The 14,977-nt window shown below is 46.9% G+C and overlaps 1 protein-coding gene across 3 annotated transcripts in view; it reads left to right on the top strand.

Annotated features, from left to right (window-relative positions):
- The window catches only part of LOC137346475 (transmembrane protease serine 7-like), a 134,498-nt gene that overhangs the window by 18,177 nt on the left and 101,344 nt on the right, over window positions 1–14,977 (top strand). For all 3 annotated transcript variants that reach the window (XM_068009931.1, XM_068009930.1, XM_068009934.1), the window contains exon 2: window positions 6,512–6,799. The gene's annotated coding sequence lies outside the window, so the exon portion shown is untranslated. The remainder of the gene's footprint in view (window positions 1–6,511; window positions 6,800–14,977) is intronic.

The raw sequence follows: 14,977 nt of genomic DNA on the forward strand, positions 1-14,977 counted from the left end.
AGATACGGTCCTGCCACCTGATGCCAAGGATTCTCTGGAGGCAGCGAAGATGGAATGAGTTGAGACGTCGCTCTTGGCTGACATACGTTATCCGGGCCTCGCTGCCATAGAGCAAGGTACTGAGGACACAGGCTTGATACACTCGGACTTTTGTGTTCCGTGCCAGTGTGCCATTTTCCCACACCCTCTTGGCCAGTCTGGACATAGCAGCGGATGCCTTTCCCATGCGCTTGTTAATTTCTGCATCGAGAGACAGGCTACTGGTGATAGTTGAACCTAGGTAGGTGAATTCTTGAACCACTTCCAGAGTGTGGTCGCCGATATTGATGGATGGAGCATTTCTGACGTCCTGTCCCATGATGTTCGTTTTCTTGAGGCTGATGGTTAGGCCAAATTCGTTGCAGGCAGCCGCAATCCTGTCGATGAGTCTCTGCAGACACTCTTCAGTGTGAGATGTTAATGCAGCATCGTCAGCAAAGAGGAGTTCCCTGATGAGCACTTTCCAGACTTTGGTCTTCGCTCTTAGACGGGCAAGATTGAACAACCTGCCCCCTGATCTTGTGTGGAGGAAAATTCCTTCTTCTGAAGACTTGAACGCATGTGAGAGCAGCAGGGAGAAGAAGATCCCAAACAGTGTAGGTGCAAGAACACAGCCCCGTTTCACGCCACTCAGGATAGGAAAGGGGTCTGAAGAGGCACTGCTATGCTGAATTGTGTCTTTCATATTGTCATGGAATGAGGTGATGATACTTAGTAGCTTTGGTAGACATCCGATCTTTGCTAGTAGTCTGAAGAGACCACGTCTGCTGATGAGATCAAAGGCTTTGGTGAGATCTATGAAAGCAACGTAGAGGGAAATCTGTTGTTCGCGGCGCTTCTCCTGTAGCTGGCGAAGGGAGAACAGCATGTCAATGGTGGATCTCTCTGTTCAAAAGCCGCACTGTGCCTCAGGGTAAACACGCTCCTTCTCGGGATGTGGATTTCACCCTTGACTGTTTTTGGTTTTCAGGCATGTTGTCGATGTGTTAGTTGTTGTCCCGTCACACCCTCAAGTTCGGAGTGCGTTGTACGCTGTGCGCAGTTGGAGTATTGCACATTTCTCTCAGTTGGCTTCAATTCGTTCTCAACACTGCTCCATCAGATGTTGTAATCTCGTAGGACCTAGGCTCACTACATATTTTGGATACCTCTGTGGGTAACCATGTTCTCATTGTGGGGTGTATGACCCTGACCTTTTGTCCTACGTGTGGCTGAGGTAGTTCCCTCCCTGCATGTTGGTCGTGCGCCATCTTCATTCTCCTGTGTTTTTTGAGCAGTGTCTCCTACATCTCAGAAAATATGGACAGATGATGGCTTCGCAGAGTCGTTCGCAATTGTCTGCCAAACATGATCTCTGCTCGTGATGGTATGCCCATATCCACATCCTCTGTCCACTGTCCACTTCTCAAAATCCACAAACGGGACTGTCCCGGCAGACCCATTGTGTCACCCTGCTCCTGCCCCACTGAACTTATTCCTTTCTATCTAGACTCTATCTTTTCTCCACTGGTCCAGTCTCTTCCCACCTACATCCGTGACTCTTCTGACGCCCTACATCATTTTGACAATTTCCAGTTTCCTGGTCCCAACCGCCTCCTCTTCACTATGGACGTCCAATCGCTCTACACCTCCATCCCCCACCAGGATGGTTTGAGGGCTCTCCGCTTCTTCCTGGAACAAAGGCACAACCAGTCCCCATCCACCAACACCCTCCTCCGCCTGGCTGAACTTGTTCTAACATTGAACAACTTCTCCTTCAACTCCATGCATTTCCTTCAAGTAAAAGGTGTCGCTATGGGTACCCGCATGGGTCCTAGTTATGCCTGTCTTTTTGTGGGATATGTTGAGCATTCTTTGTTCCAGTCCTACTCAGGCCCCCTCCCCCAACTCTTTTTCCGGTACATTGATGACTGTATCGGTGCCGTTTCCTGCTCCCGCCCCGAACTGGAAAACTTTATCAACTTTGCTTCCAATTTCCACCCTTCTCTCACCTTTCCATGGTCCATCTCTGACACTTCCCTTCCCTTCCTCGACTTCTCTGTCTCCATCTCTGGGGATAGGTTGTCTACTAATATCCATTATAAGCCCACCGACTCCCACAGCTACCTCAACTACATTTCTTCACACCCTGCCTCCTGTAAGGACTCCATTCCATTCTCCCAGTTTCTCCGTCTCCGACGCATCTGCTCTGATGATGCTACCTTCCATGACGATGCTTCTGATATGACCTCCTTTTTCCTCAACCGAGGATTTGAGGGCCCTGTGGTTGACAGGGCCCTCAACCGTGTCCGGCCCATTTCCCGCACCTCTACCCTCACCCCTTCCCCTCCCTCCCAGAACCGTGACAGGGTTCCCCTTGTCCTCACTTTCCACCCCACCAGCCTCCATATCCAAAGGATCATCCTCCGCCATTTCCGCCACCTCCAGCGTGATGCCATTACCAGTCGCATCTTCCCCTCCCTTCCCCTGTCAGCATTCCGAAGGGATCATTCCCTCCGCGACACCCTGGTCCACTCCTCCATTACCCCCACCACCTCGTCCCCGTCTCATGGCACCTTCCCCTGCAATTGCAGGAGGTGTAATACCTGCCCATTTACTTCCTCTCTCCTCACTATCCCAGGCCCCAAACGCTCCTTTCAGGTGAAGCAGCGATTTACTTGTACTTCTTTCAATGTAGTATACTGTATTCGCTGCTCACAGTGTGGTCTCCTCTACATTGGGGAGACCAAGCGCAGACTGGGTGACCGCTTTGCGGAACCTCTCCGCTCAGTCCGCAAGCAGGACATTGAGCTTCCAGTTGCTTGCCATTTCAACACTCCCCCCTGCTCTCATGCTCACATCTCTGTCCTGGGATTGCTGCAGTGTTCCAGTGAACATCAACGCAAGCTCGAGGAACAGCATCTCATCTACCGATTAGGCACACTACAGCCTGCTGGACTGAACATTGAGTTCAATAATTTCAGAGCATGACAGCCCCCCATTTCACTTTCATTTTAGTTATTTTTTCTTTTTTTCTTTTTTACATTCTTTTTTACATTTTTTACAATCTTTATTTTGCATTTATTTCATTTCATCTTAGTTTGTTCAGTTTGCTTACCCACTGTTTTTTTTCAGGTTTGCACTTGCTGCTGTTCAATATTCAGTCCGTTAACATCTAATTTGTACTAATGCTTTGTCTTTCAACACACCATTAACATATTGTTTGCCTTTGCTCCATGACCGTTTGGTCAGCTATGTGGCCTTGTCCAATCTACACCTTCTCCTTTGTTATCTCTTGCCCCACCCCAACCTCACTTGCTTATAACCTGTGACTTTTCTAATATTTGTCAGTTCCGAGGAAGGGTCACTGACCCGAAACGTTAACTCTGCTTCTCTTTTCACAGATGCTGCCAGACCTGCTGAGTAGTTCCAGCATTTCTTGTTTTTATTTCACCATTAACATATTGTTTGCCTTTACTCCATGACCTTGTGGTCAGCTATTCTGTGGCCTTGTCCAATCTACACCTCCTTTGTTATCTCTTGCCCCACCCCCACTTTACTTGCTTATAACCTTTCACATTTCTAATATTTGCCAGTTCCGAAGAAGTGTCACTGACCCGAAACTTTAACTCTGCTTCTCTTTTCACAAATGCTGCCAGACCTGCTGAGTGGTTCCAGCATTTCTTGTTTTTATTCCACATCCTCTGAGGTGGAGCATAGCAACACGAAAGTCTTGTTTCGTTGTCCTACATTTCAGGAGAAGTGATTTGATTGTGCGAAACATTCGCTCGGCAAGATCATTAGATCTAGGATAATTTGGTGAACATAGGAGCAGGAGTAGGCCATTCAGCCCATCGATCCTGCCCCACCATTCAATATTATCATGGCTGATCATCCACTCCAATGCTTTTTTCCCCACACTATCCTTATATCCCCTTATGTCGTTTGCATTTAGAAGTCTGTCAATCTCTGCTTTAAACATACTCAATGATTGAGCTTCCACAGCCCTCTGGGGTAGAGAATTCCAAAGATTCACAATCTTCTGAGTAAAGAAATTTCTCCTTATCTCAGTCCTAAGTGGCTTCCCCTTTTTTTGAAATTGTGTCCCCTGGTTTTAGACTCCCCAAACAGGGGAAACATCTTACCTGCATCTACCCTGTCTATCCCTTTAAGTATTTTGTAGGTTTCAATGAGATCATCTCTTATTCTTCGAAACTCTGGAGAATACGGGGCCATTTTCCCTAATCTCTCTGCATTGGACAGTCCTGCCATCCCGGGAAAAGTCTGGTGAACCTTCGTTGCACTCCCTCAATGGCAATAATATCCTTCCTAAGGTAAGGGGACCAAAATTGCAAACAGTACTCCAGGTGTGGTCTAACCAAGGTTCTATACAACTGAAGCAAGACTTCACTACTCCTGTACTCAAATCCTCTTGCAATAAAGGCTAACATACCATTAGCCTTCCTAATTGCTTGCTGCACCTGCATGTTAGCTTTCAGTGACTTTTTGACAGGGACACCCAGGTCCCTTTGTACATCGACACGTTCTAATCTCTTACCATTTATGAATATTCTGCACGTCTATTCCTCCTACCAAAATGGATAACCTTACATTTTTCCACATTATATTCCATCTGCCACGTTCTTGCCCATTCACTAAGTCTGTCCAAATCCCCTTGAAGCTGCTTTGCATCTTCCTCACAACACACATTCCCACCTAGTTTTGTGTCATCCACAAACTTGGAAATACTACATTTGGTCCCCACATCCAAATCATTGATATATATTGTGAACAGCCGGGGCCCAAGCACTGATCCCTGTGGTACCCCATTAGTCACAGCCTGCCAACACGACAATGACCCGTTTATTCCCACTGTCTGCTTTCTGCCTGTTAACCAATCCTTAATCCATGCCAGTATATTACCTCTTATCCCATGTGCTTTAATTTTGCTAACCAACCTTCTGGGGGGACTTTATAAAAAGCCTTCTGAAAATCCAAGTATACTACGTTCACTGACTCCCCTTTATCAATTCTGTTAGTAATATCCTCAAAGAACTCCAAAAGGTTCGTCAAACATGATTTCCTATTGATAAATTCATGTTGACTATGCCCAATCAGATCATTATTATCCAAGTGTCTATTTATCACATCCTTTAGAATAGATGCTAGTATTTTCCCAATGACTGATGTAAGACTAACAGGTCTATAATTCCCTGTTTTCTCTCTCCCTCCCTTCTTGAATAGTGGTGTGACATTTGCGACCTTACAATCTGCAGGAACCGCTCCAGAATCTACAGAATTTTGGAAGATGATCACCAATGCATCCACTATCTCCATAGCTACCTTTTTCAACACTCTGGGATGTAGAATATCAGATCCTGGGGACTTATCAACCTTCAGCCCCATTAATTTCTCCAATATAACCTTCTTACTAATACTAATTTCCTTCAATTCCTCATTTCCCCTAATCCCTTGGATCTCTAATTCTGGGAGATTTCTTGTATCTTTCTCAGTGAAGACAGACACAAAATAATCACATAGCTTCTCTGCCGTACAACATAGTTTACAGCAACTATACATTCCTTCAAGGCACAAAAACCCCATAAGGAAAGACAGTCAACCAAGGATAACAAAGGAAGTTAAGATTAAAAGAAAAGGCCTATAAAGTTACCAGAAATAGTAGTAAACCTGAGGATTGGGAGGATTTTAGAATACAGCAAAGGAGGATGAAGAAACTGATAAAGAAAGGGAGAATAGAATATGAATGTAAGCTAGCAAAAAACATAAAAATGGACTGTAAAAGGTTCTGCAGGTACATAAAAACAAAACTTTTGGCTAAGACAAATATGGATCCATTACAGGCAGAGTCAGGAGAATTTATAATGGGGAATAGAGAAATGGCAGAGAAGCTAAATGATGACGCCATGCGCTCAATTGCCTGGGACATGGCAGCTGTCAGGTCTGGATGGACTCCTCCATCCTCCGCTCAAGGCTGCACATGGCCTGTGGCATCTCCACCAGATGTTGCCACGACTGCTGCTGCAGCTCCAGCATGCCCTGTGCTGTCAACAACAGAGGGTCATCAGTAGCCTGGGGCTCAGCACGGACCTGGCCACCCACAGCCCTCTGACTGCCAGGGGCCTCGGTCTTCCCAGCCTCAGTCAGCTGCTCGGGTGTGTGTGTAGAGCTTTCACCAGCTTGTGGATCAGACTCTAAGGCCGATCGGATTCTCACCGAGGTGACTGTATCTGCGCTGGTGGAAGGTGTGGGAGTGTCATGGGACACTGCTCCCTAGGAGGATGTCTCTTCTTCTGAGGTGTGGGAGGTGTCATGGGCCACCGGGGTTGATTCAAAGTGTATACCTGCAAGATACAATGAGGAGCACACTGTCAGTCTTGATGGTGCACATGTAATGATTATGACAGCATTGTCTCAAATAATAATATTTTCACAGTGATCATTGTGTTTATCAAATGGCTGTCTGTTCATCCAGGACTCCAAGCTCTACGCCACCGACTGAACAGTCCACATGAATCGATGCCAGTTCTAGGGCCTCCTCTTCAGCCTGTGTGAGCGTTCGCAGATCTGGTACTCCTCCACCGGTCCGACCCACCTCCGGGGCATTGTGGGCCCTCTTTGCCTGGAGGAGCAAGGAGGCAGATATTAAGCATGGCAGATCAACAGCACGACACATGTCACAAGAGGGGTGCTGGGCCCAAAGGTGGGGAATGCTCAGTGTGAGCCACTCACGTAGGTGTCATGCTCTGAGCAGCAGACAGGGGTAAGTTCTTTCATATTTTTGTCCATTCATGTTATGTCATTTCTCCCTGCCCAACCTCCCTGTCTTTGGCATGACAATGGCACACATGTGCCACTCTGTGTGGGGACACCCAGGTTCAGTGGGGCAATGCGAAAGTGCCACTTACATTTGCGGAACGGAGGAGATCGTTCATCCTCTTGTGACACTGGACCCAGTCACACCGGATGACGCTATGGCTACTGGCCTCCTCTGCCACCTCCAGCCAGGCTGCCTTGGTCAAGCAGGAGGGCCACTTCTTACCATCACTGGGGAAAAGGGCCACCCACCTTGCCCGCACAGCCTGGAGGAGAGTGAGCAGGGAGGCATTGCTGAACTGTGGGGCCACCCGGGATCGCGCCTCTGCCATCCTCGGATTTTTGAATGATCCAGAAAATGTAAAGGTTATTCCACAGCCAAACACCTCACTAACATCTGGCTGCAAGTTTCTTCTGTAGGTTTTAAAACTAATGTAGGACTGGCTGCCCTTTAAATAGCACCTGCTCCCCAGCTGACCTGAAGGCGATCACGGTGCAGAAAATCCCACCCCCTCCATGTCATTTGCGGGGGAGGGGAGGAGGGGGGCCATGCATCACACGTATGTTAATGAGCCGCCACGCTGAATACCATGGCAGCTCCGCACAAACTGCCATTTTTAAAGCTCACTGCCGAGATCGGCAGCAAGCTGGTAAAATGCAGCCCCAATGTTTCCACTTGTGGGAAAGCGCATATCCAGAGGCCATCAATATAAGATAATCACCAAGAAATACAATAGGGAATTCAGCAGGAACCTCTTTACCCCAAGAATGGTGAGAATGTGGAGCTTGCTACCACAGGGAGTGGTTGAAGCAAATAGTATCGATGCATTTAAGGGGAAGCTAGACAAGCATATGAGAGAAAAGGGAAAGGAGGGTTTTGCTGGTGGAGTTAAAAAAGGAAGGATGGGAGGAGGCTCAAGTGGAGCATAAGCACTGGCATGAACCAGGTGGGCCAAATGGCCTGTTTCTGTGCTGTATATTCTGTACAATTCTATCTCAGCACTTTGGGACATTTCAGAGAGTTGTGATAAGGCACTTTGGGAATCAATATAACCTAACCCACCCAGTGGGAAACTGAGGCGATTGAATGAGTCACCCGTTTCACTAATTGGCTAATTTGACTTTTCCTTGTCTTCTATAAAATCTGGGGTGTTGGGGGGTTGTGGGGGGGAGTTGTTGTAAATTGGGCGTAGTGTAAAATGGGTGGAAAATCTGATCTCTGGACAATATTATGTAGTAGTTTGGGGCCATGCCTCTGTCACTTGCTGTTTAATCATTTACTGGAAATAACCAAGTGTATCCTCATTATTGAATCCTCATCTGCTAATCCTGGGGTGATTCCATACATCCTGGATCATTTCCATACATCCTGAAGCAAATCTATACATCCTGGAACTGTTTCACACAACCTTGAATGATTCCACCCCGGAACTGTTCCATATATCCTGGGGCGATTCCATACATTCAGGAGCAGTTTTAGTTTTAGATTTTAGAGATACAGCACTGAAACAGGCCCTTCGGCCCACCGAGTCTGTGCCGACCATCAACCACCCATTTATACTAATCCTACACTAATTCCATATTCCTACCACATCCCCACCTGTCCCTATATTTCCCTACCACCTACCTATACTAGGGGCAATTTATAATGGCCAATTTACCTATCAACCTGCAAGTCTTTGGCAGTGAATTATTGAGATAAGGTGAGGCGGTGCTGCTGGAGAGAGAGGTCCAGTGTGTGCATGTGGCGGCGCATAGCACTGAGTCTTTGGCATGTGGGAGGAAACCGGAGCACCCAGAGGAAACCCACGCAGACACAGGGAGAACTTGCAAACTCCACACAGGCAGAACCCAGAATTGAACCCAGGTCGCTGGAGCTGTGAGGCTGCGGTGCTAACCACTGCGCCATTGTGCCGCCCCAGTTAGATACACCCTTGGGGGATTCTGGAGCTCTGGGAGTGGTTCCAGTGAACAGTGGGAGTTTTGCCTTAAACAGGCCAGTTGTGGTGGCGTATCTGAGCAGCTGGTTCAGAGCAGCAGTGGCAGAGGCCTGGGTACCTGTCAACTCCTCTGGTGTGTGTATCCTGGGAGACAAAGAAATGGGATTAAATCAATGGATTTTTAATCCTGCTACCTTAGCCTAATAAAAGGGAAATGTATGATTTGTTTTACCCATGATGAAATGTAACATTGTAATGTGAAGATACTAACTTACATTGCAATGAATGGCCATTAGATGGAGCCTGCGTACAAAACTATATTTGTTTATTTAGAGGCTTCATGGTCCACTGGATAAATTTAACAGAAATGAGTCAGACCTTGGGCCAGATGCAGTTCCCAATGTATAACTGAGCCACAAAGACCAGCAAGGGCTTGGTCTGTGCTGAGGTCAACAGCAGTTCAGGCTTTAGGAATAGGGGCAGAGAGTACAAGAGTAGAAAAGTAATAAAAATGAATTTGCATAGAACATGGGTTAGTCCACTTTTACAGCACTGTGTGCAGTTTTCAGCACTCCCTCATAGAAAGGACATTGAAGCCATAGTGATCATACAGGGTAGATTCACCAGGGAAACCAGTAATGAGGAGGGACAAGATATTCTAGGATTATTTTTACGAGAGCAGAGGAGGCTAAGAGGCGCAATTTAATTGAGTTTTATTTATTTCTGAAAATGTTTGATAGAATGATAAAGTTATTTCCTCTCTTTGGCAAGTGAGTGACAAAGGGACAATGCATTAAAATTGCTCGTAAGAGTGAGGGGAGAGAGTTGGAGAAGTCTGTTTACACTGGGGTTATTGGAGAATGGGAGGCTTTGCCACAGGGAGTGGTTGAGGCTAAGACCATGGGAAAAATGGATCAATATTTGAAGCAGAGGAAGATGCAGGACTATGTGGAGAAATGAAGCAATGGAATTATGTTTGGATTTCTATAGCAAAGAGTTAGCCTGCCATGATCGGCTGAATAGCTTACTACGGCACTGTCGACCTCAGAAGGTAGTTGATGTCAACTGGGGCAGCAGTTCAAATGCTACAGTTTGCTTTAGTGCTCCTGGTTAAGAATAGGAAAATTATCCAATGGCACTGTTAGTGTGCAGACAGTACTTGAGAAAAGAGTTGTGCTGACCTGCGATGCCCCCATGGTCAAATCGCTGGCAGATACTCATTGAGTGAGCCCAGTCACTCTGGATCTTATTCTAGAAATTATGGGTTGAATTTTACAGACCCCCTGATGTCTGGGGGTCATGGTGGGGCAAGGGGGGGTTGGGGGGGGGCCGAGAAATGACACCGGGAGAGGCCTGCCATGGACCGCGATGCTGGGAAGGACCGGCCCCATATCGCAGCCAGCGGCAAGGCCTCATGGCAGTCCCCCCCGCCGCTCGACGGCAGTATTGAAATTTAAATATGTAAATGTATGTAAAGTATTGAATTAAATACTTACCCACTCCTGCCGTTGGTCCCGGTGCCATATTGGTGGTGGTGGCTGGCACTCCCATGCCTTTGGATCTCCATTCAGAGATCCGAGGCTGAACACTGGTGGGGAGGGGGGAGCAGGTATGTTTTCAGGGCGGGAGGGGAGAGCGGGATCAAACATATTTGATTGGTCTAAGGGATGGTGGGCAGGGGTAAAGTTCATAGTTTATGAATTTTGGGGGGGGGCGGGGGAAGGTCGGGAGCACAAGATTACTTTTTGCGGGAGGAAGGGCAAGTAGTAAATTTGATGGTCATGGGTGGGTGGGTGGAAGAGAGTCAGCATAACTTTATTCAATTTTTTACACTCATGTTTCTTTAAAAATTTAAATTACAATGAAGCTCTTTAAAAATGACGTCAGCGCCTGTGCAATGGCACCAGATGCCATTGCCGGGGAGGAACGCCCGCCCCCTCCACATCATTGGGGGTGGGGGGGGGTGGTGGTCTGCCCCAGCCATGTAAATGAGCCATCACGCTTAATATCGCAGGGGCTCCACGGAGTAAAGCCCGTGAGTGTGGGCCGCCATTTTGTACGGTAGCGGCAGCAACATTAAATTCAGCCCTATGTGTCTGGCACCCTCTGAATCTAAAGTTCAGACTGAGGTCCAGATCCAGTCATAAACTCCAACCCACAATATTCCTCCCCTCAAAGAGACTCGGATGGAAGTTGCAGAATAACCTCGGCCACTAACCTTGCGAGTTTAGTTTCAGCTGCAAAGCTATGCTCAAACTGACTGAAGATTTATTTACCTTCAGTGCCCACCTGGGGTTGCTCAAAGACTGATCTCAAATGGATAAACGTGGCTAAAGCTGGATTAAGCCCATTTTTTGAGCCATTATGGGGCTCTTGACTTGTGCTGAATGACCTCTCTGCTCGCCCTTATAACAAGCCAATAAGATAGACAGTGGACAGATATTGTCTCCCTTACTTTATTCATCAGAGGAAAGTCATTGAGAAGCGACAAGATCAATGAAACTGGAATATTGGTAAAAGACATATCCTGTCAGATTTGTAGATAAATGCTTAACTAGTTCATTTGATGATCCTCCAGCCCTATTTTAGCAATGGTATTAATCCGTACAAAATAAACAGGTTTTGGTGTCGTAAAGTGTCAATCTCCACTCCAACGACTTGAGCATATGATTGGCTGACACTCCAGTGCAGTGCTGAGGGAGTGCTGCACTGTTGTAGGTGCTGTCTTTTGGATTGGATTTTAAACCAAGGACTCACCTGCCCTGTCAATTGGATGTTAAAGATCCCATGACACTATTCCAAAGAAGACCAAGAAAGTTTTTTTCTGATTTCCATGCCAATGTTTATCCCTCAACCAACATCACTAAAACAGATTGGTCATTTATCTCATTGGTCATTTGTACAGCTTGCTGTATGCAAATTGGCTGCTGCTTTTATTAATCACAACTATGACTACACTTCAAAAGTACTTCACTAGCTCAAAAGTGCTTTTCGATATCCTGAGGTTGTGAAAAGCCGAGATAAATGCAAGTCTTAATGCTCATTTCTCTGCTGTATAACAAAAGAAAATAGATATGAAATCATTTTGAAAGGAGGGTGACAGTACATTCCACATTTATTTGGTACCTTCTTGAGGAATTCTTTGACAAATCTTTTATTCTTTGGAGACAGAGCTCTGAGCCTTAGTACCAGCACACACAGCCCATCTAATGACACACTTTAATATAGCAGAGCTCATCAGTACAATAGTTCCAGGGATGAGGGATTACAGTTATGTGGATAGACTGGAGAACCTGGGCTTGTTCTCCTGAGAGAAGAGAAGGCTGAGATGAGATTTGATAGACGTGCTTAAAATCATGAACAGTTTAGATACAGTAAATAAAGAGAAACTGTTTCCAATGGTGAAGTGTTGATAACCAAAGGGCACAGATTTAAGGTGATTGGCAAAAGAACCAGAGGTGAGGCAAGATTTTTCTGTGCAATGAGTGATTAGGATTTGGAATGCACTGCCTGACAGAGCAATGGAAGCAGATTCAATAGTAACCTGCAAAAGGGAATTGGATAAATACTTGTAGGAGAAAAAATTGCAGGGATATGGGGAAAGAGCTAACTGGACTAACTGGACTGCTCTTCGAAAGAGCCAGTGCCGGCTCGATGGGCCAAATGGCCTCCTTCTGTGCTATACTATTCTAAGATTTTATGATTCTTTGATCACATTGGAAAATAAAGACGAGATTTGCCAAAGTTCTGAGCACCACAATTTAGGAAGAATGCCAAGGTATGGAGAGGTGCAGAGGAGATTTATTAGAGTGCCAGCAGGGATGAGGATTTCAGTTATATGTAGAAACTAGAGCTGGGGTAGAGGTGGAAAGGGATCTAGGAGTATTGACACACAAGTCAGTTAAAATAGCAACACAGGTTAACAAAGCTATAAAAAATGCAAACAAAGTGCTGGGGTTCATTTTAGAGGAATAAAATTAAAAGCAGAGAGATTGAGCGAAATTTAATAGACCCCCAGGAGAAGGGCTGGGAGGTGGGGGGCATAGAATCGCGACGGAAGGTAAGGGGTGGGGGAGGGAGAGGGCCTGTTGCCTTCCTGTTACTCTGCAATTAGGTGTGGGGCGGGAAAGACCTTAGATGACCTTCCCGCCCAGAAGCCAATTGAGGCCTTTAATTGGCGAATAGAAGCCACTTAATGGCATATTCCCACTGCCGCTGGTATTAAATCAGGGGCAGGGGGGCCTCCACCATACTGGGAGGTGCCCCAGTAAAACAAGGTTGTCTCCGTGCAGGCCTGTAAGGGGGGGGCTTCCTTCTTGGCAATCTGTGGCCCATGGAGGGCCTCTAGCAGCAAAGGCTGCCTCTCCGTTAACCCCCACCCTCAAATACCACCCTCTCTTCCCTCACCTGCTGGACTGGGTTCAGGCCTCCAGCGATGGGCCTGGTCCCAGGCCTGGTGTAGTACTGGCAGTGGCCACCCCTCCCAGTGGCACTGCTGATACTACTGAGCTGCTGGCCCTCTGATTGGAGAGCAGCTCTGGGAGGCCAGATCCCCATCCCTCCACGGCTTCCAACCTCATAGTCCCACAACCCCAGACAGCCCGCTTCCACCTCCTTCCCAAAATACACAAACAGGACTGCCCTGGTAGACCTATAGTTTCAGCTTGTTCCTGCTCCACTGAACTGATTTCTTCCTATCTCAACTCTACTTTTTCTCCCTTTGTCCAGTCTCTCCCCACCAATAGCCTCCGTGACGTTAACGGTGTCCAATTTCCTGGCCCAAACTGTCTCCTCTTCACTATGAATGTCCAATCTCTCTAATCTCCATCCCCCTGAGGACTCTGAGGACTCTCCAATTCTTCCTTGAACAGAGGTCCAACTAGTTTTCATTCACCACCACACTCCTCTGCCTGGCTAAATTTGTTCTCACAATGAACAACTTCTCCATTAACTCGTCTCACTTCCTACACATAAAAGGTGTTGCTATGGGTACCCTCATGCGTCTTAGCTATGCCGACCTTTTTATGGGATATGTGGAATATTTCTTGTTCCAGTCCTACTGGGGCTCCCTCCCTCAACACTCTTTCCAGTACATTGAAGATTGTATTGATGCCATTTCCTGCTCTCGCCCCGAACTGGAAAACATCATCAACTTTGCTTCCAATTTTCACCCTTCTCTCACCTTCACATGGTCCATCTCTGAGTCTTCCCTTCTCTTCCCTGACTTCTCTATCTCTATTTCTGGGGATAGGCTATATACCAATGTTCACTATATGCACACTGACTCCCACAGCTACCTCGACTACACTTCGTCACACCCTACTTCCTGTAAGGACTTTATTCCATTCTCCCAGTTTCTCCATCTCTATTGCATCTATTCTGATGATGCGACCTTCCACAACAGTGCTTCTGATATGCCATCCATTTTTCTCAACCGAGGATTCCCCACTATGTTTGACAGGGCCCTCATCCACTTCCGATCCACTTCCAGCACTTATGCTCCCACCTCCTCCCCTCCCTCCCAGAACCATGATAGGGTTCCCTTTGTCCACACCTTCCGCCCCAACCAGCCTCGGTATTCAACAGATCATCCTCCGCCGCCATTTCTGCCAGCCCCATCATGATGCCACCACCAAACACATTTTCTCCTCTTCTCTCTTCAGCATTCTGAAGGGACTGTTCCCTCCGCGACACCCTGACCTACTTTTCAATCACCTCCAAAACCCTGTCTCCTTCCTATGGCATCTTTCCATGCAAGCGCAGGAGATGCAACACCTTCCCTTTTACCTCCTCTCTCCTCATCGTCCAAGACCCCAAACATTCCTTTCAGCTGAAACAACCATTTATGTATACTTCTCTCAATTTAGTATACTGTATTCATTGCTCACAATGTGGTCTCCTCTACACTGGGGAGACCAAACGCAGACTGGGTTACCACTTTGCAGAACACCTCCGTTCAGTCTGCAAGTATGACCCCGATCTCCGGTGGCCTGCCATTTTAATCCACCACCTGCTCTCATGCTGACATTTCTGTCCTCAACCCATAGTTTTCCAATGAAACTCAATGCACGCTCGAGGAAAATTACCTTATCTTTCAACTGGGCAATTTACAGGCTTCTGAACTCAACACTGATATAGGTGGGGAGAAACTGGAGAAAGGGAGAAAAAGTAGAGTCAAGATAGGA

Source organism: Heterodontus francisci, chromosome 30 (assembly GCF_036365525.1).
Source record: "Heterodontus francisci isolate sHetFra1 chromosome 30, sHetFra1.hap1, whole genome shotgun sequence".
In the NCBI taxonomy this organism is placed as follows: Eukaryota; Metazoa; Chordata; class Chondrichthyes; order Heterodontiformes; family Heterodontidae; genus Heterodontus; species Heterodontus francisci.